Below are 25,244 nucleotides of genomic sequence, written 5' to 3'. Positions count from 1 at the left end.
TATGAGACACAGGTGAAGGCAAATGAGACACAGGTGAAGGCAAATGAGACACAGGTGAAGGCAAATAAGACAGGTGAAGGCATATGAGACACAGGTGAAGGCAAATAAGACACAGGTGAAGGCATATGAGACACAGGTGTGGCAAATGAGACACAGGTGAAGGCAAATGAGACACAGGTGAAGGCAAATGAGACACAGGTGAAGGCAAATGAGACACAGGTGTGGCAAATGAGACACAGGTGAAGGCAAATGAGACACAGGTGTGGCAAATGAGACACAGGTGAAGGCAAATGAGACACGGGTGTGGCAAATGAGACACAGGTGAAGGCAAATGAGACACAGGTGAAGGCATATAAGATGCAGGTGAGTTCAATCAAGGTGGAGGGAAAAACACAAGGGGAGGAAGAAAACTGGAATCACACACAAGGAAAGGCAAGTACAAAATAAAACAGGAAACTCAACAAGAGAACAAGGAAACACAAACACAGGGATGGAAACTAGACATGAAACATACGAACAAATGCCAACAAAGGGGGTAGAAAAACTAACAACCAAAAAAATATTTTACAAACTGGAAAAACTCTAAGGAAACAGGAGGATATAAAAACAGAAAACACTAAAAGAAACTGGGACAAAGTGACACACATACAATTGCCTAAATACATAATAAAACTAGAAACATGAAAAATACACAGAATTAACACAGGAAAACATCCAAGGCCTGTAAGACAAAGCTGGATTTTCTCTTATCCAGATAACTTTAGGAGTAACCCTGGATTTTCTGTACAGCCACTGGTTCACTTCTTACAGGGATAAATCACCGTGGTAACTGATGCTGAATGGCTAACCTGCTCCAGAGCAGGTTATGTTCTGGATATGAGATCAGCGAGAATAAAAGCACTTCCTCCTGACCAATCAGTTCTCTTGGAAAAGTAACACTTATGTGAATAGCATGGCACATTTAGCTCATGTTTCTCATATTTCTCTGGATCTTTGCTCAAATGTTTTTACACTTAGATTGGACTTCACCTGTTATCATAAATTTGCCAAAATTTCTAAAATTCTGTTTTCAGTTACTTCAGTGTTTTTAATGTGTTCTTTTCTTTCTCTCATTTTCAGGATGTCTTTTTCCAAACTGGGAAACTCCTCTACTCCCTTGACTGTCAGAGTCTTGGAAGTGAAAGATTACATCAAGGTCCAAAAATGGTCATTGGAGGATGACAAGCTGAAACCTGTGCAGTTCCATCACAACAAGGTCGCTGCCATTACAAACGGAAATGGCATAATGAAGTTCATCCTGTATGATAAATTTAGAGATTTAATCCAAAAGAATAAATGCATCATAATAACAATTATGGTGTGAGCAGTTTAGGACGCAAAGACACGATACTCTCAAAGGAGAAAACAGCCACCTATGACTGTCTGCCATTCAATGTGTCTCCTGAAATGGAGCAACAGGGCTAAAGACTCCTGTCACCACAGAGTTTTGAAAGGCATCTAAAAGATATAGCAGACACGCAGGATCACTTCCTAATGATAGAGGAGCTTGTAATTCAAATAAGTTACCTTTAGCAGCACCAATCAATCAATAAGCTGTCAATTGTTTTATTAATATGAATGAATTAATAAAATAAACAACAACATTAATAATTTAAAAAATGATGATGATAATAACTATAGAAATAAGAATTATGAGACATAATTAACAGATTAAAAAGTGAACAAATTATTCAATAAATGTATGGATAAATAAATGACAAAAGTAAAAAATATCTGAATGTTGTTGCTTAATATAAATATAAATATAAAGTATAAAATATTTGAATAAGTACATGAATAAATGGACAAGTTGTACCAACAAAGAAAATGGTAATGATGATAATCTTGTTTATAAAACAAAAAAATCAATAATAAATCAAGTAAAGGTACGGTTAAAATATAAAATGACTACTAAATAGACAGAAATAGATACAGACTGTGTACATGACTGTGTATATGAAATTACTTAGTGATAAATACATTTGAAAAAATAAAAGATTAAATGAATTTGACATATAAATGACTACACCAACAAAAAATTAACAAATTTATTAATACATGAAGTAATATATGAATGAGTACAAAAAAATTGTAAAGAAATATATAGATGAGCGGATAGACTAATTTTTTTTTTTTTTTACTCTGCTTTCATTTTCCTTTTCCATTAGATGGACCCAATCAAGAAAAACCTGGTTGCTAATGGTGTCTTCTCTCCAATGAGATGTATTCGCATGTCGCAGGTAAGAAAAAACATTGATAAGATGATTCTTTGATTTCCATTACTATTCTATGCATTCATATCTTTTTATGGATTATACAAAGGCAAAAACGTTTTTGTTAACGCTGAATTTTAACACAGGAAGGTGCAGAGGCCACTGTCAACCTCTGGCGTATAGCCAACCTGACACGCTTCATGGTTGGCACTCCACTTCGTATTCCCCATGTTGTGAGAAAACGAAATCACCAAGAAGGTTTCATTCTGGCGACTACAAATGTCACAGAAGTTGAAGGAAGTAAATACCTTTTTTAGGTTTCCTGTGGCCGGAGTCGTGATGGATCACTTGACTTAATATCATAACATATACAGTATAAATCTTATTATGAATGCATGTACATGTATTAATTATTGGTAGAACTTTTTAGGCTGTTGACATCTAGCTGAACGTGACAGTGAAAGGAACAGGGCAGCTCGAAGATGCAATTGAAATTATTTATCGATATTTTACGACACTTGAAGTCCCCGTGCAAATTTGGAGAACCACATTTCCCAAGCAAAGCACCAAAATCCCACAGAAACTGGTTTTAACGTATGTCTCTGGTGTATTGTTTGGAGTTGAAAATGACACAGAGGAGTTTGGTGATGTAGAGCAGGATGTTGGAGAGATGGAGGAGGTGATCAGTGAGGTGGAAGAGTAAATTGACAGCTCCCCCTCAATGGTCTCCTCCTCCCCCAACCAATATGTAATATTTTGTTATATCTGAGGAAATTGATTAATTTTGTTCTCTACTGAGATGTGTATTGTTCAAATGATTTTTTTGTGGATGCACTTTTGTCTGACTTACGCTTTTTGTGATAGACATTAAAGAAATGGTTTGAAAATAGAAGCTGTCTACTTTTTTAAAATTGATTTTCAATCAATCAATCTATTTACGATCAATACAATCAGTTACAACTGTGACAGCAGAGAGCAGTTTTGGGTGATTTTGCTTGTAAATACAGCCAAAGCGAGAAACAATATCCGCGTTTGTGGTTGAGAGACAATTATGCAGAGAAAGTTTTTGTTATCCTGAGAACAGCTGTTTTATTCCCACTCAGGGGAAGAAGTTTGGTTCTACAAGGCAAAAACCTCTTTATTTGACATTTGTTAAGGCCCTTGTGCAAGAAACTAGTCAGAGGTGTGGACAGGACAAGACTCACTGAGAGAGCAGAGTTGATGCTGCAGTTGCGCAGCTATGGCCTCTGCTGTGAGCCTTTTTTACGATGTTCCTCCCAGCTCTAAATGTTACACTATGAATAATTTTCATTGTCCTGGGGAGTGGCAAAAACACAAGTGAGCTATAGTTGTAGAAAAACAAACTTAGGCAAATTCTTGAGGTCCCCCCTTATGGACGAGGCCCCAGGCAATTGCCTACCTTTGCCTAATGGTAAAACCGCCTGTGCATCTGACGCTTTGCTTTGCACTTGGTGATGTTTGGCTTGGATGCAGCTGCTCGGCCATGGAAACCCATTCCATGAAGCTCTCTACGCACTGTTCCTGAGCTAATCTGAAGGACATATTAAGTTTCTGTAGAGACCTCCAAAATAAAACAATATAGAGTAAATGTAATTAAATCTTTTATATTTCACGGTATATCAGCTTTTATGTCTTTCTGTAATGACAAGGTGTTTGTGGAGGGAGACTATGGGACGCAAGCTGATCCTCATGTCCAGCTTTGAGGACTGATGGATTGTGTTGTGAGCAGGACATCATGTGACGGGCCAGTGTTTGATTGTATTACGGAAGCTGTCATTGCTAACGTTCACTGCACGGCGCAGGTCCTTACAAATAAAACAAAGTATTGACTGTATTTACAGTTGCACGAGTAAAAACCAGCAGTAGCTTCAGCAGGCTTCTTTTATGTTAGCTGTTAGCCGCTAAGCTATCGCTATGTTCTCAGGTCCATCGTGTTGTCTGAGTACTTCACTCTGGCGTGGCATATCTTACAAATGACTTGACTCCTGTCTAAGTTTGTACTGTCTTTAATGTTTTGGAAGCCAAATTAAGTCAACATACCTGCTATGAATGCAGCAGAAGCTGCACGAGCTGGGTAGGCACGAGTAACCGGCTCGCTCAGAACGGAAGTCTTGCGTGATCTCGTTGTCTAAGCAGAGGAGAAGAGGTAACAGTTACCTGCTTGCTGCCAGCTGTTGGTGCTTACCACCAACTAGCGGTTAAGGGGTGAAATTACAAGTCAAACTACTGCACCAACAAAATAAATTATCAATTAAAAAATATTGATACTGCATTTTAATAAAGATGACCAAAGACTGAATAAAAGAAGGCAAATACAGCACATGATAATTCAGAAGTCAAAAACAACTCTACACAGAAACGTGCAGGAGAAGCCAACAAGATTTACATGGGCTTGTCGAGTGGTCCTGTTAATGTAAAACCTGACACTGAAACAAAGAAAATAGTGCAAACACTAAAAAGTGAAACAATATAATGAGGTTGTAAAGAATGAATTGGGAATGATATGATGACAAGAAATGTAAACGATGAGTTAAAGGTGGAGCTTTCAGCGTCATTGCATTAATTATGATGCAATTAAGGTCCAAAATTAGTGCATACGTTTTTAGATAAAATTATTAATTGCATGTTCAACTGTCCCTTTCAGTACACTTTGGTTAAGCGTACATGCACACAATGCTTACACTCTTCTAGTCCGATTAAGGTCTATACATACAAGAGAAATAAATGTAGGTGTATTGGTCTCGATTCCAAGAAATTTGATTGAAAGATTACAACAATGTTTGATTTATTCAGGAATTTGATAGAAGAAAACAAAAAATCTGATGGAAAGCACATAATAACTGCCTAGTGCATCCGAACAGAAAAAGGCAGGTACACCTTATCTCTATACGTCTATAATCCAGGGTTCGTGTGTCTGTGTTGTTGTGTGTGAAACTGCTTACCTGGAGAAAATTGCGGGGTTGATGAGCCCACCGTGACCCTCATCTGCTCAATATGTCACCTGCTGACATGCACAGGAAAGTAGGATAGGATTCTCCATGTGTGGTTGTGTTAGTGTATGAGTGAGTGTGTGCTTGCAGTCAGGTTTATCTTGTTGTGGTTTCCTGGATGTTAAGGCCTGATTCTGATGATAACATCCCTCTGTCAGCAGTCTGTAGAAAACCTCCTATAAGCACTTTTAGCACCAACATAACTTCAACATACGCTTCCTCACATACACTGTGTTGGGCAACACTGGAACAAGGCTGTTTGCTATACCTGTGTTATGTTTTTCATTCATGCTTAAGGATTTCATTTTTGTTTTTGTTTTTTTTTTTGGGGGGGGGGGGTATCAAAACTTACCTGGCTCTATGAGAAAAAGTCTTTGCCTCCTAAACCTTATAACTAGTTGATCTAGTCTATAATAAATTTAAAGACAACTTGTCTGTGGATGGATACGCCCGTTTCTGTGTGGCGAATCCATATTGCAAAGCTCCTGTCTGAACAGTTTGGGCCCGGTTACAAAGTGACAAGGGGCAGTACTTTGGGGTGTGGCAGAGTCAAACCTTAAGCAATTAGGGTGGAAGACATTAGCATGGATGCTGTGAAAGTACCAGTTTTATCAGAACTTGATGACATGTCTTCGTTAAAAAAAGAACAAAGAACAGCATTGAGTTGTTTTCTTTTCAAAAACGACAAAAGTCGTGTACTGACATGTCTACAGCTGCTATGGTTGCGTTATGCAGTTCTATGTTGAGTTTGCTCCTTTGGTAGGGGCGCAGCTTGGTAGCGGCTGTGTCACGTGTTTTGTTGCTCTGATTGGCCCATAAAGATGTGACACAACATTCATCCAATCATCCTCCGAGTTTTTTTCAAAGGCGCTGCCCTTTCCCAAATGCTGTGTTTGAGTGGTTCACCAGATGGATGTGTAAAACTAATCCATCTGGCGTTTCAGGTTACTGGTTAAGATGGTCAGTGCTCATTCTCGAACCTTCAGTTTATTTGATTACCATTATTCATTGAAGAATAATTTTAAAATAATATTGGTTGTTCCCTGTTTCCAGGATGGTAAAGATGTGACAGACAGAATGTTCATCCAATCACCCTCCGAGTTTTTTTTCAAAGGCTCTGCCCTGTGTGGTTTTCCAGGTGAATGTGTGAAACAAGTCTATCTGGCCTGCCAGTTTATTATGAGTATTGATTAATAGTTTTATCTATTTATGTTAACGATTATAATAATTAATACTTGAATAATAACTAAAATCTAGCAATGAAGTCCAAACACAAGGATCTTGTGTTTACTTCAATTTTGAATAGTTAGTGCAATAATGATTAAAGTAAAATGATTTAACATTACCATCAGAACTCATCAAATCATTTCTTCAATATTTTCTTCTAGAAATGATTTATAAAAAAGGTACATTTATTATGCATCCAGCCTGTTTCACTGAGTCATTCCTCACAGATAAAAAAAACATCCCTGGTAGTATTTCTATTCATTAACTGTACCAGTATGCCATTAGCCTTCATCATTGAGCAGCATGAGGATTTTCTGTGGTGTGTGTTTGCATGGATGTGTGCACTGTAGCAGCCCCCTGCTGCGCTGCTACACAGCTATTGATCAGGAGCAGCAGTAAGTGGAAGGTAAAAAAGCTGCTCGAGGCCTTATGGAAGTCTTGTTATCCAGATCTGAAAGCGAGCGAGGCGTCTCCGCCCTGCCTGTTGTGAGTGTTTACAGAGTCTTCGCCGTATCACACGGCTTCAGTCAGCCCTGATGTCGAACAGGCAGAACCAGAGCTGATCAAAGAGGAAGCAGATACTCTCCTCTCTTATCTTGTACTTTTTATTTCCACCCTCCGTCGAGTCATCTGTTCTCAGTTTGTCTGCTGAATGTTGGTCAGAGAATGCAGAAAGCTCTTGGTAGCAACAGCAACAAATGTGGAAATGACTAAAATAATCTCTAGGCAATCCATGAAATCATGTAAATGGATGTATTTAATTATCACAAAAAATCAGGTATTGGTTTCCAATCCCGGGTGCAGTTCTGTCTGCACTGAGGTCATCAAAATTAGATTTTGTAACTTAATTGATAGTTCGTGTTGGCCTAACCTTGCACAGCAGATAGCTTGACCAGACTCCATGTCTGTCATCAGGCAAGTTAATATTGCCAAGCTCAAATCTGAAACAGCTGTGCGAGGTCTGACCAATCAGTGCAATTCGAAGGGAACCAGGCGGAAGCTACGGTCAAAATTGAGTACTGGAAGCCGGTAGCAATGGCTGCTACACGTGCAGGGATTACTTCAAATGGTATAGAAGGAGTTTTATCAGAACTAGCGCACATTTCTTTAGTGAAATGAGCAAATAGTCTCACTGAAAGCTTCATTTGGTGGAGAAGATGTTTTTACACCTCTCTCTACCAGCCACTAACAAGCTCCACCATTCATTAACTACAGCAGCACCTGCCTGTTGGGGTTACTAATGGAGCTGCGCATGCCTACTCCGTCATTTTGTCTTGTCCCTCTGATTGGCTCATGATAATTGTGACGGACAGAACGTTTGTCTAATCAATCCAATCACCTTCCAATATTTTTTTTTAAAAGTTCTGCCCTTCCCAGAATGCTTCTTATGGGAGGTGACCCAGATGAATCAAAAATCCATCCATGCATCCATCCATCCAAGTAAATTTAGCATTTCATTTGGAAATCAAGTCCTAGAGCCTGGAGGAAGATCTGAGAGGCCCAGAATCCATAGGGCTTGAAGTCCAGTGTTTCCACTTTCCACAGTCAGTGATGGTTTGGAGTGCCTTGTCATCTGCTGCTGTTGGTCCACTGTGCTTCATCAAGTCCAGAGTCAACGCTGTCAGCTGTCTACCAGGAAATTTTAGAGATCTGCTGAAGAGTTTTATGGAGAAACTGATTTCCTTTTCCAGCAGGACTTGACACCTGACCACAGTGAAGCCAAAACTACTAGAACTGGTTTTGCTGACCCTGGTATTACTGTGTTTGATTGGCTAACCAACTGGTCTGACCTCAACCCCATAGAGGATCTCTGGGGAAATGTCAAGAGGAAGATGAGAGACACCAGACTCAGCAATCCAGACGAGTTGAAGCCCTGAGCTTCATAACATCCCAGCAGGACCACAGACTGATCGCCTCCATGTCACGTTACATAGATGCTGGAATTTGTGTAAAAGGAGCTCCAACCAAAAACTGAGTGCATAAATGCACATGATCTCCCATAAGGTCAACGTTTCTGTATTAAAAATACTTTTTTGGGCTGATGATTTATGATATTCTAATTTTTAAAGATTATGGATATTCAAATGTATGAGCAGTAAGCCATCATCATCGATATTGAAACAAACTAAAGTCTTGAAATAATTCACTTTCAATCTAGGACATATTGAAGTTTCATTTCTTGAATGAAATTAAAATAACATTTTTCATGGTATTTTTTATTTTTTTGTAAATGCACCTGTGGGCCTATTCTGCAGGGATTGTTATCACTGTGCAATGTGTCATAATTACTGGACAAGGTCGTTCTGGTATTCATCCAACTCTGGTGGTAGTTATAGACATATGCATGTGTGAATGAGCTGGCCAGGCAGGGAAGTGCAGTGTGCTTGACCCTAAAGGTTGGCGCTAGAGCTAGAAACTGGTTCACAGCCCTGCCTACCAAGTTAGGGTATGACTGGCTGTTTAAACACATGTAATTTGGGGGTTTTCAAACCAAACCAAAGTCAAATAAACTCAAAGTCCCACGTTCCCTTGTATGGAGGACTAAAAGTGCCAAAATAAAACCTATAAATAAACAATTAACTGAATAATTAAATGTGTCATCAATTATTTAACATTGGAAATAAATAAACAAATATATAAATAAACAAATATATAATTATTTAATTAATTAAATGCATGTGTTATTAGAAAATTAAAGAATTAAAAGTTTCATTAATTATTAAATTTTTTAACATATGAATAAATAAATATTTTATGAAGTACATAAATAATTAAATAAATGTTTAAATAATTATTTAAAATGTTAATTCATTCTATGTAAAAACACATCTACTTATTCCACTATTTATTTAATTATTTCATGGTTCCTGCTCTAGCAGTGCATCATGAAATAATTTTTTCTGTCATCCTCTCCCATCAAACTCAGTGGGCGGGACTAACGCTGATCCAGTCACAAACCATTGCTTTGATCTGCAGGGTTACCAGACTAGGTAGTTTCCCTCCAAACAACCAAACATGGCAGCAATCACTGAGGATCTGCATGAGCTCTCCCGTGAGTTAATAACAGATATTTTAGTCCTGTCAGAGAATGCTGACGCTGGGATTTTGGACCCTGAATGTGTGGCTAGCAAAGCAGAGGGATTTATTGAAGTTCTTGGAGTTTTTTCCGCTCTCTCTGACCAAGATATTGACCGAAGAGTGTTTGCAAACTTAGAAGTTCTTCAGCGCACACACGGACCAGGGTGCCAGCTTTTGACATACCCACTGTCGTTCTAGAGCATCGTGTCCGGTGTGGGCTACCAGCGAGTGAAATTGCTGAGAGGTTTGGAGTTTTCGAAGAGAACAATCAGAAGGCGCATGAAACATAGTGGCCTAAGGTATTCACAGTTAAATTCACGGCTTTTACTCAGAATTTTAGTAGTGTACCGGCGATGTCATTCAATTCAAAAGGTGTTAAGTGAAATGTAATGTTTTGTTTTTTGGTCTGCGCAGAAAGACAGATCTCTACACACCTGTTGCTGATGAGGAGTTGGACCGTATTGTAAGCAAAGTCCACAGAAGCCATCCAAACACCAGCTACAAGCTAACGCATGGACGTTTGAATGCTAGAGGCGTGCACGTTCCAGGTGAGTACGACCCGAGCCCAATAGGAATAAATATAAATAACCATGACCTAGGCGCAAGGTCAATGAGAATATCTATTGTTAAGGTAAAGCTTGTTATAGAGCCTGATATGCAACAACAACCTGAAATGTAATGAAAAAATGTAATAAAACCCAAAATGTAATATCTGGTCGATAATGTAACAAGATGCTGAGGCGGGCTCAGCATCTTTTCCAAAGAAAGACGAAAAAAATATGCAAGAAAAACGATACTCAGTTTAGAAAAAGACACATTTTCCAAAATTGTTAAATAAATGTTAATAGTTTTTGTTTAAGTACTTGTCGGTTGGTCAGTCCTTCCAGATATTTCTGCGGAAATCCACGGGACATTTAAACATGGTGGGTCCCATATTTTGTTAATTATGAGCACTGGTAGCATGCCTGGCGTGTGTGATGCTCCATCCTTTTTGGGACAAATTTGGGTCTTTTTTGTTTTGTTTTGCATACCTGACAATTTCATGTATGTATCTCTCTCTGATTGAGCTGTATCACCTGCACAGTTAATGCTGTTGACATGGTTTGCTTTTTACATTGCAAGACTGCATTTTTGCACTTTCATGTGGATGTGTGAGGTGTTTTTGAGAACAAAGTGTATGTGGACAGGATTGTTTTTCTAAATACAAGAGGAAAACCTCAGCTTTCAAAAACACCCATGTATGGGCTAGGCCTCAGTGTGTGACAGTTGTGATCATCTTAACGAAAATAAAGTAGCTTCATGTATGAGGTGAACCAATAGTAAGTCAGTCAGTTTTAGTTTAACCCTCGGACACTACTATGTCCGTTTTGAGGACAGTCATCATTTTTATCATCCTTTTTTTGAGTTAAAAGTCACATTTTTATAGATTGAGGCATCAAATTTGGCCAAAGTTATTTTTCTTCATATTAAAAAAAAAATTAAAATATAAAAACCGTGTCGCCCATGGAACACCCATGACACGAAATAGCTCCATCCACCCTTGTTTGTCCGGAATCGGACACATAGACTTCCATTAAAAACACGTTTTTTGACTGTGTGTTTTTTGCAGTCAGTCGATCACCAGGGATCTAAATTTCACCATTCAACAGTGATCCAGCTGCTAGTGCCAGCGCACCATTTTAACCCTTTCAGCAGTGCAGACATGATTTACCTACCATGTGCTCAGACTGTTTGGAGTGCTATTTCACCCTCTAAACATCATCAGAATTAAATGAACTGATTCATGCTACCAGATATGGATGTCTGAGAGTGGGCTACATGTGTAAGGAAAAGTTTGTGTGCTCCTATGTGTGTGATCGGGTGCGAATCTGCGTCTATGTTTACAGCCGGACATGCCGTAAGTGGAGTGTTTACAGTAGGAAATGTAACCTCTGGATTCTGCAGCCTGGGACTCAGAAAGAGGGACATTTGGACAATTTCAACTTTGCCTTCACTTCATAGCAAGTGGATTTACATGCATGAGGATGCACAGGTCCTTTCGATCAATAGGTAAGAATATATCATATCTCAAAGATGCAGTAAATTTATATCTGCGCGTAGTTGGCATATTTGTGGTCACATTTTGGTTAGAGGTGGAAATGCGCATGCTCGTGATTCGTATCCTACCTATTTCCTCTGATTCTTTATGCCTGTACATAAAATAAACCTAACATGAACAAATGCTTTCGCTCACATATGATTTGGTAGAGAACGAGGCACGAGAAAAGGAGGGTAAAACTGGCGTGTTTGACGCACGGATGGACTCGTCTGTTTAGCATGGATGAATATAAGTCATAGGCATAGTGTACAATAAGTGGCATAAAAAGGGTGAAACATTGAAATTAAAAAAAATAAAAAGTTGCCAGGGTTGAAGTTGTTGAAGAGATCTAAAGCAGTGAAAGTTAAAAAAAATTTTTTTGAAAAATGAGTATTTCATTAATACCTTTCTGAATGTCCATTTTTGGACAAACAAGAACAGATGGAGCTAAAATATGGAAATTGGCACTACAGAAAAAATGTCAATGCATCAAAATCAATTTTACTACTCATCATTGGCATGGCCCAGACTCAATTTATTGAAAAAAAGATTTTTTTTTTTCTAGATAATTTTATATGGGAATTAATGTGTTTTTTTTTAACCATAAAAAATAGCAGTGACATGGTGTACAATAACTGGCATAAAAAGGGTGTAACATTGAATAAAAAAAATAAAAAAATAAAAAAAAAAAATTAGTGGTCAGGGTTTAAGTTGTTAAAGAGATCTGAAGCAGTGAAAGTAAAAAAAAAAAAATGTTGAAAAATGATTATTTTATTAACACCTTTCTGCATGTCCATTTTCAGGACAAACAAGGACAGATGTAGATAAAAATTACAAGCATCCGAGGGTTAAAGAAGTCTCGTTTCCTCTTAGTTAATGTTGCTCTTAATTAATGCAGATTAAGGACTCAGTAAAACACAAAGCAGCCATGGAGGTTTTATTCATCTGCACCAACATTATAGTCCTGAACACGTGAGTATAATTGGATCAGTGCTGCAGGCACCTTCTTCTGTTGGAGTTTACTTAACTCTGCTGCAGGAAAAAGTCTCTGAAACAACATGTTGACATTGTGCTTTTCCCACAGCCTTATAAAGCAGCTTCACACCTACTTCAACACAGTGACAGCAGATCCTGTGTTTTTGTTTGTGACATAGATCAGCGATGCTGTGGCCTCATTTACACCCTGAGAGACATGCAGGAGCCCCAGCACACTATGTTTTAAATGAGGCAGATACATGACGCCTCCAGCCTTTCCTAAAACAACAGTCTTTGCTGATCTCCAACCCTCTGTGCTTATGTCTGAAAATATGTCCTTTATTACAGGATTAGAGTTTTAGTGTCTGTCTCATGCATTATGAAAACAAAGTCGGAGTTTGGTTGGTGCTGTCACAAATGTAGACATCTGTGCTGTCCAAGAAGACAATGGGGTTGGTTTGTTTTGACAGGAGTTATTTTTAAACCCACACCATCAATTTTACTCCAGTTAAACATGAATTTATAATGCCAATGCCTAACCAAGCAACCACATAGAAAAACATCAAACATTGAAACACATCCTGCAGGGAACTTTTACACAGATGCCTCACAAATGTCTCAGGATATCTGGGGACAAATGCAAAAGGCATTGAAGGTCACTGTCCAGTAGCTTGAAACAAGAGTAGCTGTTAAAAAAACACAGTATATTCAGATATTCCCTGGAACAGACTCTTCAGTGCACTCTTAAACTGATGCCAAGGGGTTTCTCTATAATTATGTGAGAGGGGTCTGGCTGCAGACCATAGATCTCAGAGGGCCCCTCTCACACACTGTTACTGTGAGACGCTGCATCTGTTAGAATGGTTATACTGAAACTTTCAAAATAAAATTGGAATAAACTTTTGGTTATGTTAAGGTAGCCTAGAAGTTAAGGTAAGAGAAGGCTACCAAAATTTAAATGTTGAAAACCTGACCTGCAAAACCTTAAAACGCTTGTCTTCTATGAAAACATTCTAATGTAGCAAAAATAGCTCCATTACCTGCTTTTTAATGCCAACACTTTATTTCTTCTATTGAAGTTTATTTTTATTGTCCAGTTTGTCATTAAAGTAAAGGACACTTAATCATTTTAACATCCTCTACACTCTAAGAAATGATTCTTGGGGTTAGTAAGTAAAGCTTAAAATCAAGAGCTTTTTCTGCACAAAAAATTAAGTTTGTTACATAAACACATTGTAATCAGTTGATAACTTATTTTACTAAGTTGGTCTAAATGAAAATAAAGAAAACTGTCTTAACTCAGTAATATATCAATTTTAAACCAACATTTCTGCCTTAACATAGAAGAAGTGTGTTCAGTTAGTACAGCTTAAAAATCTTGTAAGCATTCTTTAAAAGCTGAGTACAAAGCTGACGTGCCTGGACATTTTTTGCTGTGAGACCACGCCTGTCAAAAGAAACGGAGGGAAGCACAGAAAAAAGAGGGAGAAACACGATTTTGCATGGAACTTGAGTACTTGGTGAGTACGATTCTACCTCTTTTAATTCACAACAGCTATTAACTATCAACACTTGTTTTTACACCACACTAAACTCTTTTCCTTGGCTAGCGGTGGTAATGTTTAAGCAGGTAACACTAGACTTTTAGCTAATTGGTGTAGTAATTTGACCATAACATTAGTCTTTGTTACATTTTGTTTTATGGCAGCTGAATGGTGTTGTTGTTAACTGACACTGAATTTCTGTAGCAGTAGTTTTAACTCTGCAAAGACAGGATAATACATGTTTTGCTTCTTTCTAATTTAAAATTGTTTTAGTGTTAATAAAGGTTTGATCAGCAAAAGCTGCATAGCTGGGCCGTTTTACATTCGTGACTAAACAAATGTAGGTTACTGAGTACATTTGGTTTAAAATTTATGCATTTTGATGTTTAAGTCCTTGTTATTTTTATGTGAGATTGAATCTACTTTGAGCCATACCTGAAGAACAGTCTATGTCAAACTGCAGTCTAAAAACGCAGGAGAGGAAGCGAACACCATGATGTAACGCTACAGGAAAGGTCTCATGTAACATTAATAAACTAGTTGTTTTAATGACATTACACTAAGTGTGCTTTAGCACATAAAATATAATTTTGCACTTTTGGGTGATAATTTGCAGTATGGGTTCTTTTGAAATATACTGGGTACATTAACATGTTGTGCGTATTTGTGCCTTTGTCTTTTTACAGATAAACCAAGAATTCAAAGATCACCACTGTTAACCTGGAGACAACATTCATGGCAAATCTGGACCAGTACTCCACAAAAATGATGTTCTTACTGTCCTCGAGAAGGGGGGCTGCAAAAATGCTGCTAGAGGTATGAATAAATGACATGTAGTTAATCTCAAATAGGATAATCCACTTTTTTCCAGTAGATGATGTTGTGTTTTTGATCTCGATTTATACATCTCAGGCTATTACTAGCGCTGTGCTGTTCAGTGTAACTTGAGAGTGAATAATGGACCTAAATTTTACAGGTTGCCAGAAATGCAATTTAAAATAATCTTAAAGATTGTTCATTGTCTCCTGGATTTATTAAAAGGTAGCTTTTCACAGCATCATAATAAGGGAATATGTCAGATCAATGTTTGGGGCTTAGTTTAAGGCAAAAATATTAATTAAAATTATAAATACTGAATGGGAAAACAAACTATAGGTGATATGGAACATGATAGGCAGAGTCTTTTTTTCTATTTTTTACTTGGATTTTTCAAGTTATATTTGAAATGATGAATTCATTTTTTTGATTTTCACTGTAAATTTATAATTGGTACAGTTCAGGCCTCATAAATCTCATTTTTCTGTCGTTTTCTTTTTGGATGTAACATCAAAAACCCATTCTCCTGGAGGAGCAGTTCAACATTCTTTTTCTTTACAGGATGATTCTATGGAGAGAAGGAGAGAGGTCTCTATCCGTGGCTTGGTGAAATATCTCAGGGGGAAAAAGACGAGGATCTCTTCAGAGAGCAGGGAAATCAGACATGACTATACTTTGTGTTAAGTAATTATTCAAGAAAAAGAAGTCAAAATTATCTGACTTAGCCTCATAAATGTGAATAGTTTCTTGTTTTTTTGCTCCTCTGTGACAGTACTGAATATCCTTGGTTTGTGGAAAAAAAAACAAGGAATTTGATGAAACTGAAATTGAAACGTGAATATGCAGTCAGTCCTTGCAAATGGGATGCATGGTGTTTTAATAAACAATCTGATTATACAACTGGAGTTTCAATGTGTTATTTATTCTGACATACAGAAATAAGTTACTAGTACTCAAAAATATTAAGGTAACAATGTGCATGGACATTTTTAAGTAGAATGAAAGTAAAAGAATAAGTTAGTATAACTAAATGGAGTAGTTTTTAAATAATTCAAGTTAAGTTGGTTCAACTTTTAATTAAGCTTGTAGAGTACAAAGTAAATCATGCTGTTTGTACTAAAGTAATAGAGTTTGCCTAACTAGAGAAGTCTTGTGGCATTTAAGCAATAATGGCCAAGTTGAAATAACTTAAAAAGATCCATGCAAATTACCTTAATTTTTTTTTACGTTGAGCCAGCATATCATTTTTTAGAATGTAACTTTATGAAAAAATGTAATGTTTCATATTATAGCAAGAATAAAGGTCCATCATTCATACAGTGGTCTGATGATGTCTGAAAGGTGAACCTTTAGATTACAGGAAAATGTTTTTTTTTTTTTTTTTTTTAAATACGCTGTAATCAAGACGTCAGTGCGTTGAACTTTAAATAATTTAAAATTAAATGTATAACGTGTGTATGCGGGGGAGAGGCAGAGAGAAGGAAAGCACCAAAACAGGACTTGAATCGTGACGCCTGACGGTTTTCTGTAAAACTGTCTGGTCAAGCAGAGAAGCTTATGAAATTCCCTGAAGTCTGCAGACACAAACTGAGCGCTGTCTCACACCAGTGAGTCATGCAGGTAGCACATAAACTCAGAGATCTACGTAGGTTCACCAGTGCAGGCATAGTGCCATATTTTTTCATTATGCTACAGGCACTGGCTGCATAAAAATGCAGGACGCATGCCTGTAAACATCACTGCATCAACTTCTCTTCCCTCATGATTTTCACACCTCAAATCATGCATGTTAGGTTATAGTAACAGCGAAAACAAGTGCATTGTGCCATATAAATAGCCGTCCATGTGAAACACTGCACACCATGAAACACACGGCGTGATACCAGGCTTACAGCATGGGCATATATGGATTCAGGACTGATTTAAGTGAAGCCTACAGGCAGATAATTTGCCTCGAGGAATTTTTTAAATTTTTAAAATTTTTTTAATCGAATCACTTGAATAATTTGAGGAATTGTTGCAGCCCTAATCTATACCAACTAAGCTTATATTTGCTACCTAAGCTACTGTATGCAGCTACATTATGTCCAAAACTCAACTGTATTTATGCCAAAGTCCTTCTAGTCTAAATTGTCTCAGTATAACTTTTTTTTGTTGCCTCTCCTGTTTATCCCCAATCAGTAAATTAACAGTTAAATGTCGTCCTCCTACATTACACACTGCTTTCCAAGTAATGACACTCACTTGAGTCAAAACATGGTGAGACGTGCTGTTTCCCAGAATCTCCAGTCCTCATCTATTCAATTTACTTTTCAGTACCATTGGAGGTTCATTTACCGGTTGTTTGTTGGAGCTGCTCTGCCCAGTCATGCTTTCTCTAAGTGCGGCTTCGTGCAGAGTCACATCAGCAGTGCAGCGAGTTCGGACCAGTTGTATTTATAGATCAGCCTTTCTGAGGACGGAGCCAGAAGCACAGAAAGTAATGATGCGCCACAAATGGGACTCATCCAAAACTCGTTCTCCCTCTGCCCCCACACACGGCTATATTAACCTTCACTAACACAAACACAGACACTCATACCAAACAGAAATACCGGCACACTGACACATTTTTGGATATTTTTATACATTAAAGGTTCAAGCCAGCATTTGTAAAGTTCTGTGTAAAACTCCTAGGAGCGCAAAGCAATTAAATAATATTTCGGTACATTACAGTTGTACTTTACAAAGCTTTCTGTGATATAAAGCTTTTCCTTGCCAGAGTCCAGGCTGCAGTACACATCTTTGTTTCATCTATATGTCCTCTTTCCTGTCTCCACATGGAGAGGTATTCCATTTGTCATAATATATGGCCCTTTATACCTCAGTCCCAGAAAAAAAAAAGAATCAGATTAATTTCAAACCAAACCAAAGGCCTAGTTTAAGTGCCATTACATTTTCTGTTCTGCTTTCTGTAGTCTTCACACCAAGGGGTCTTTTATTCTCTCTTCCACTGACCCTTGTCCTATAGGCCTGTACCACAAATCAATCATTCTTTACTGCTATAAATAGACTTCTCCACTTAAAGACTGCAGGAGCTCTGTGGTTTCTGAAAGCCATCCTGTGGAGGTTACAGTTCAGTGGGCATGCTGGAAGAAAAATGACATTTTTGACACAAGTGATTCTGGGAAGAGCGGAGTCTTACATCTACAGGTAATTCTGGTAATTTGAAAACCATGCATGTTCTTTATTATATCATTGACATAGTCTCAGCGCTGTCAGCCATTGGTAAAAGGTAGAATAAAATGTCTCCTTTACAGTCATGGACAAAAGTATTTGCACCCCTGGAATTTTTCCAGAAAAAACACCATTTCTCCCAGAAATTGTTGCAATTACAAATGTTTTTGGTATGTACATGTTTATTTCATTTATGTGCATTGGAGCAACACAAAAAATTCAAAGAAAAAGGACAAAATTGACACAATTTTACACAAAACTCAAAATGGGCCAGAAAAAAAATTAGTGGCAACTAACAGGTGCTGGCAATCTAGAAATCACCCATGAAGCCAGTTAAAATGTATAAAAGTTGACTCAATCTTTGTGTTGTGTGCCTGTGTGTGTCACACCAACCATGAAGAAGAGGAAGAGCCCAGAATTGTCTGAGGACTTAAGAAGCAACATTGTAGAAAAATATGAACAATCTCAAGGTTACAAGACCATCTCCAGAGATCTTGAAATTCTTTTGTCCACTGTGTGTAATATAATCAAGAAGTTTCTAACCCATGGCACTGTAGCTGATCTCCCTGTATGAGGACTGAAGAGAAAAATTGACAAAAGAATGCAACGCAGGATAGTTGGAATGGTGGATAAACATCCTCAGTCAACTTCCACACAAATTCAGGCTGTCCTGCAGACTCAGGGTTCAAAAGTGTCAGCTCGGACCATACGTCATCATCTGAATGAGATGAAGCACCATGGCAGTAGACCGAGGAGAACCCCACTGCTGACAAAGAGACATAAAAAAGCCAGACTGGAGTTTGAAAAAATGTACCTGAGAAAGCCTCAATCCTTCTGGGAGAACATTTTGTGGACAGATGAGACTAAGGTAGAGCATTTTGGAAAAGCATGTCATTTTACTGTTTACAGAAAATGGAATGAGGCCAACAAAGAAAAGAACACAGTACCTACAGTCAAACATGTTGGAGGTTCAAAGATGTTTTGGGCTTGTTTTGCTGCCTCTGGCACTGGGTGCCTTGACTGTATGCAAGGAATCATGAAATCTGGAGACAATCAAAAGATTTTGGGCCGCAACGTAGGGCCTAGTGTCAGAAAGCTGGGTCTGTGTCAGAGGTCATGGGTGTTCCAGCAGGACAATGACCTGAACAAAACCTCAAAAATCACCAAGTAATGGTTGGAGACAAAGCAATGGACAGTTCTGAAGTGGCCAGCAATGAGTCCACATCTAAATCCCGGTGAACACCTGCTGTTGCAAGAAGGCACTCTTCAAATCTGAGAGACCTGGAGCAGTTTGCAAAAGAAGAGTGGTCCAAAATTCCAGTTGAGAGCTTATGGATGGTTATAGGAAGCGTTTTTTTTTTTTTTCCCAAGGGTGTGCAACCAAATATTAAGTTGAGGGCGCCAACAACTCCTTTGTTCCTCTATCAAATATCTTGTAGCATGCATTAGAACTCCTTTATTTTAGGGAGGAAATCTATATACCCACAGCTCAAATCTCTCTTGCTTTTACCATCATGTCACTGTTAAAAGTCCCCAAAGCCAATAAAAACTGTTACCATAAATCTTTTATCCCCAAAGCCAGTGCTTAATTTGTAAATTTTCAGGTCCCAGAATGCAGACCGGGTGTTGTTCCGGCGGTAAGGGGGAAACAAAAAAGTCATGGAATACATCAAAAAATGAAAAAATCAGTGCCTTGTGTAAAAACGGGCCAAGAAGATCGTGTGACTGCAAACAACCTATTAACTTAAATGATTAAAAAAAGAATCAGCTGCAGAACAGTACGTACAATCGCCCATCGACCGTCTTTCTCCCTCCCTCTCTCTCTGAGCGGCACCTGTCAGTCAAATCTGCCATGTTTCAGCACCAAGGGCAGCGCAAATCACCACCAGCTCATTTAGTCTCTCTCAGCATAAACGTTACTAAACTTTCACAACACACTGCTTATTCTGTTGAAATAATTATTTATGAAATTGTACCTGTCACTTCATTTAGTGTTAAGTAGATATTACTCTTTTATCCAATCAGAGCTTGTCTGCTAAAACTAAACTTTTCTATCAGCTGGTCATGGATGACCCTCTGTCTCTCATCTTAGTGCCTTTTCATTCAAATATCTGCTTCCACAGTTCACAGCACACATGCCCATGTTATATCTATGCCAGGACAGAAAGGCTGAAACTACAGCCCTGCACAGCTCACGTCAGAATTCACACACTTCAGGCGTCACTGAATGATCTGCTGACAGCTTGTTTTATCTCTTAATAAAGCTATAAATGCATCCAAAAATAATGATAGCAAAAATAAAGAGCTCATGTTAAGGCATGGCGGCCAAATTTATAATTAACTTGGTCTTACTTTAATATAGCGACATGTGACATGGATGAACAGCTGCCTTTTTCTCTATGGGCTGTCCCGTTTGTCCTGCTGTGATTCAGGTACCCAGTGATAGCAGCTTGCTAGCGGGTGTTGCTGACTCTTCATCTCAGCTCTCAGCTACCTGTACAGGTGACGGTAACTCAGTGTCTGCAAGTGCATCAGCTGTTGTTCCAGCGACTGCTGCTGATGACTTCTGGTCACAGCTGTTTTTATCTTTTACCTTCAAAGATGTCCTTTTGTCCATTTTGTTAGCTGAAATTAACTCTCGCTGCTAGTGTTAACTTTGAAAACAGCGCTTGATTGTCTGTGATTGGTCGGTTGTTTACTGATACGATGCTTTTGTGCACAAGTCAGGATGTGATAGGTTGATAAGATGCTTTTTTTGTTTAGCCTGCCTACCCATAGGCTGCAACATACAGTCACACACAGTCTGTACTCCTCTACACACTAGACAACTAACACGCAGTGTTATGTTTACACACTCGCCGGCAGAAATGTATTATTCACCCACCGCCCCTGGAGGTGCTGGATCCGATCAAATAAGTGCTGGTCATGATCTGAGGGGTGCCAGATCTTGGTCAGGTGGGATCCGGCCCAAATTAAGCCCTGGCCAAAGCCATAAACATCTTAACTAAACAGAACCATTTTCACTTCAGCTGCCATTATTCATAAAAATCCAATCCAAACAAAAACAGTATTCTAAGTCATTTATGATTTTATTCTGTTGTTTATATGAAGGTATCATTTTTATGTCATCTGTCTTTGGTTTTATTTTGCACTGTTTGACTGAGCCTCTCCTGAGACAACTTTCTGTCACAGAAGACAAAGTGTCTGAACCTGAAATGATCCGTTGATGTTGTCAACATTTGTTGATGACAAATTAGCTGATACCAACTTTTGACTGTTGATAATTCATAGGCTAGGTCACTGCATGTTTTTTAAACTGTTCCCTTTTGTGCCATTGTTTTCTGGAGCATAGATTGATGAGGAGTGATCCATTTCATATCCATGCCAAGCGGCAACCTCTGGTCCTGAAAAATGAAGCCAATGCAGAAGTGCAAAAGAATTGCTACATCACGAGTGTCCACTTGAGGCTGGCTGCAGGAACACTGGAAGTTCTGTCTGGGCACATGTTAAACAGTCAGTGTTGACACTAGAAATAAACTGATTTACAGCCTGGTTCAAAACACCAAAAGTGTCTCATTAGCTAGTGTCTTATTTTGCTCCCACTGTATGGGGGGTGAATTTTTTTGTACTACAATCGTTTGGATTACATTTAAGATGAAAGATGATTGGCGTGTCTCATTTGATTGACAGATAGCTCGGCAGGCAGAGGCTCCATTTGTGTCAACCAGAATGCCATCTAGCAGGCTGGTTGGTTGAGACCGCAATTTCAATATGGAAGCCACCACAGATTGGCTTCAAGAGCCGTTTGAGTCCGCCTATTGTAAGCAGACAACTGATGTTACACGGGGTTTGTCCAATTCTTTCTACAGTCTATGATCCATACTATCTTTGCTGAGAGCTGCATTATGCAAGTCAGCCACCATGACGGAATACAGAAACAAAACAAAGCACAATGGCAGCAGCCATGCAACATCATTTCCTCCTACAACTTCTTAACTCATTGGACTGGCAACACTGCAAATGAAAGTGCTCAATTTCTGCTGTAGTGTTCTTAATATAGTTAAAAGCACATGAGGGACTTGTTTGTCTAATGCAGCTCCAAAAATAATGCCAACTTTGGTGCTGTGACATTTAGTTGGCGCTTACTGGATCCATGACTGGTCAGCTTTTTCTGAGACGTTAAGTCAAAAAATGTGAAAACAGAAGAGGACCTGATCGCAAAGTTTATTGAAACAAAAGGCAAAAATTTGAAAAAAAAAAAAATTCACAAGCCCTTGGCTTGAAAGCTCGCTGAGGCTGAAGCTTGTTAACAGGCTGCTGAGGTTGAGGTTCAGACCCATGCTGGGAGACCACCTGCTGAAGCTCGGGCTTGGGCTGAGGCAAACTGCCTGGACCTAAAGAGAGGTGGCTCTATGGGACCAGCAAAATCCAGAAGCCACTTAGGCAGAGCATGCCCCAGACAAGGCTTCTTGGAAACCGCTGTCTTTGCTCTCTTTAGAGCAGCTTCTTGGTACCATCGGTGAGTGGTTTTGTCCAAAAGCAGGCATCAAAAAGTCAATCAACTCAAATAGCTCCTAGTCAGTAAAAACATTTGCTGGGTCCATGATTGGTCCCTTCGTTCTGTGATGTTAAGGCAAAAAATAGGAAAACAAAAGAGGACCCAATTGCAAGCAAATCAAAAGTTTATTTTAACTAGAGCTGTCAAAATTAACGTGTTAATATCCTGTTAACTCAAATTTCGTTTAATGCCACTAATTTTTTTCAGATTCAGACAACTTTATTTATCCCAAAGGGCAATTCAGTTTTTGCAGTCTACCCAGACCATACATACAATCACAAACCACAAACAGAGACAATAATAAATAAAGGTCAGTACATGACAGAGATGCTCATTGACACATTGACCCTCATGTGACCCTTTTAGTAACGACACACTCAGGGTCAGGCAGATTATAATGCACATTTAAGAATAGCAGCAGATAAAAAAAGAACATAAATAAGATACCCAAAGGTGCATTACAGATTACATTATAAGTTTACATTCATAGAATGTACGAGCGAGCCACCAGAATTAGCACACAGTTTTAACCACCAAGTGGTTCAGCACCAAACAAGGAAAAACACAAGAATACAAAGCTATCAGTTCATGAGACTACCATCAAGGTTTAACAGCCTGATGGCAGAAGGAATGAAAGATTTAGATTAACGGTTTGTTCTCCTACAGGGCGCGATAAAGCGGCGGCCTGAGGGCATTAAAGTAAACTCAGAGCCCAGGATGTGGTCATGTTGGGAAATGATTCCTTTAGCTTTCTTGACCACCTGTCTCTCCCACACAGAGCGCAGATCTCTCTGCTGGACTCCGATTATTTTGGAGCAGATTTTAACAAAACAATACAGACTGTTTTTTGTCTTTGACAGGCAGACCATCAAACCAACAGACAAAAGAGAATGTCAAAAGACTTTCAATAAAGGACTGATAGAAAATAGTCAGCATTTTGTCACAGACATTAAAGGACTTCAACTTCCTCAGTAAGTGGATTCTCTGTTGACCTCGCTTAACAATACTCTCAGTGTTCACATTGAACTTAAGCAGAGAGTCAAACACATTTTGTCGCATGATTAATGCATGCATGTTCTGTGTGACCCTCAACCCATCCTGTAGTTTGCCAGATCAGGAAGCAGATCCGTCGTGATGCAGTGCCAGCAAGCAGAAATGGACAAAGGAAAGAGACTTTTAAATGGCAGGTTCAGCTTTCAGATCATGCCAGATAAGACTGAAGTTATTTTCCCTTACTGTTGACATAAACTGAGTTACCAGGACTTTGTAAAGTCTTAAATAGCTCATACCACTCCCTCGCAGAGCACACCGCCAATGCAGAGAGCTGCCCCCTTAGCCATGCTGGATTGTTTACAACGGAGACGCTCAGACAAACTCTGCAAGCAGGGATGGACTCGCTATCTGGCATACCGGGCATTTCCCGGTGGGTCGACGCACTTTTGGGCCAGTAGCCTATGATTTATTCATTTATTTAAATCTGTGATGTACCGGCTCCATAGCGGCGCTGCTCCTTATACCGACTGTGGACTGGTCCGATTATGTCTCCTAAAGGTTCGTTTACCCCCTCTCCCATCCACACTCATCCCATGCTTGAACGTGAACGTATTCGGAGAAAGCAATCTTACATGCAGAAACGATTGGCTGGGACTGTAAATAAACGCCTGACGGTCTGATGCTGGTAAACATACAGCTGCATCATGTGGAGAAGGAGGGGTCAGAGCAGGAGAGGCTGGTGTATGACAGGAGCAGAGGTGTTACAGGTGAGCCTGAGAGTGTAGCAGTGATTGAGCTCTGTAGAGTATCATAATATAAGCCAAAAAGCATTATTAGACTGTGGGTCCCCTTTATTTATGAAGAAAAAAATGTTTGAGATTAAAGCTGTAGCTCCTCTATGCTCTGAAGAATGAAAAGATGGTTAAGTCCTCTTACTACACCTTAAAGTTCTCCACTAAGACTTCTTTTACTTTGTGTGTTCATGAGTTTTGAAAAGCAGCTTCAAATTTGTGTTTATTGGCATCATTCCAGCAAATCTACTGAACTGATGACAGTAATTTCTTACTGACAGCATTTATTTTACATTTGGGCATTTTTTTTATTTGAAAATAAAAAGAGGATAAATAATAGCAGACATTTTTTTCAAGTAACTGCTTGCTTTTTCTCTTGAGTAGGGCAGATGTGTCCACCTTACTCACCTCTGACCACATCAGAACAGTGAAACATCAATAGATGTGTCTCTGCCTTACTGGTGAGCTCAGTGGAGACTTGACCTCTCTCAGTAATCTACAGTGTAATTCTCTAACTTTATTTAGTCTCTCTTTTTGTATCATTCTGTTGTGAGTCCTCTTAATGTGAAGGGATGTTTCTTTGAGCCTGTATTTCCCTCTGTGATGCTGAAATTCAATTTAAGTGCAAAGGATCCAGAATGATCTTTGAATGAGTTAAACTTTACTGCTTTATGTACACGTGTGCTGATGAGATCTGTTGTTCTGT

The sequence above is a fragment of the Cheilinus undulatus genome, linkage group 1 (assembly GCF_018320785.1).
Source record: "Cheilinus undulatus linkage group 1, ASM1832078v1, whole genome shotgun sequence".
Lineage (NCBI taxonomy): Eukaryota > Metazoa > Chordata > Actinopteri > Labriformes > Labridae > Cheilinus > Cheilinus undulatus.
The sequence above is the reverse complement of the archived record's forward strand: the minus strand, read 5'-3'. Positions refer to the sequence as shown.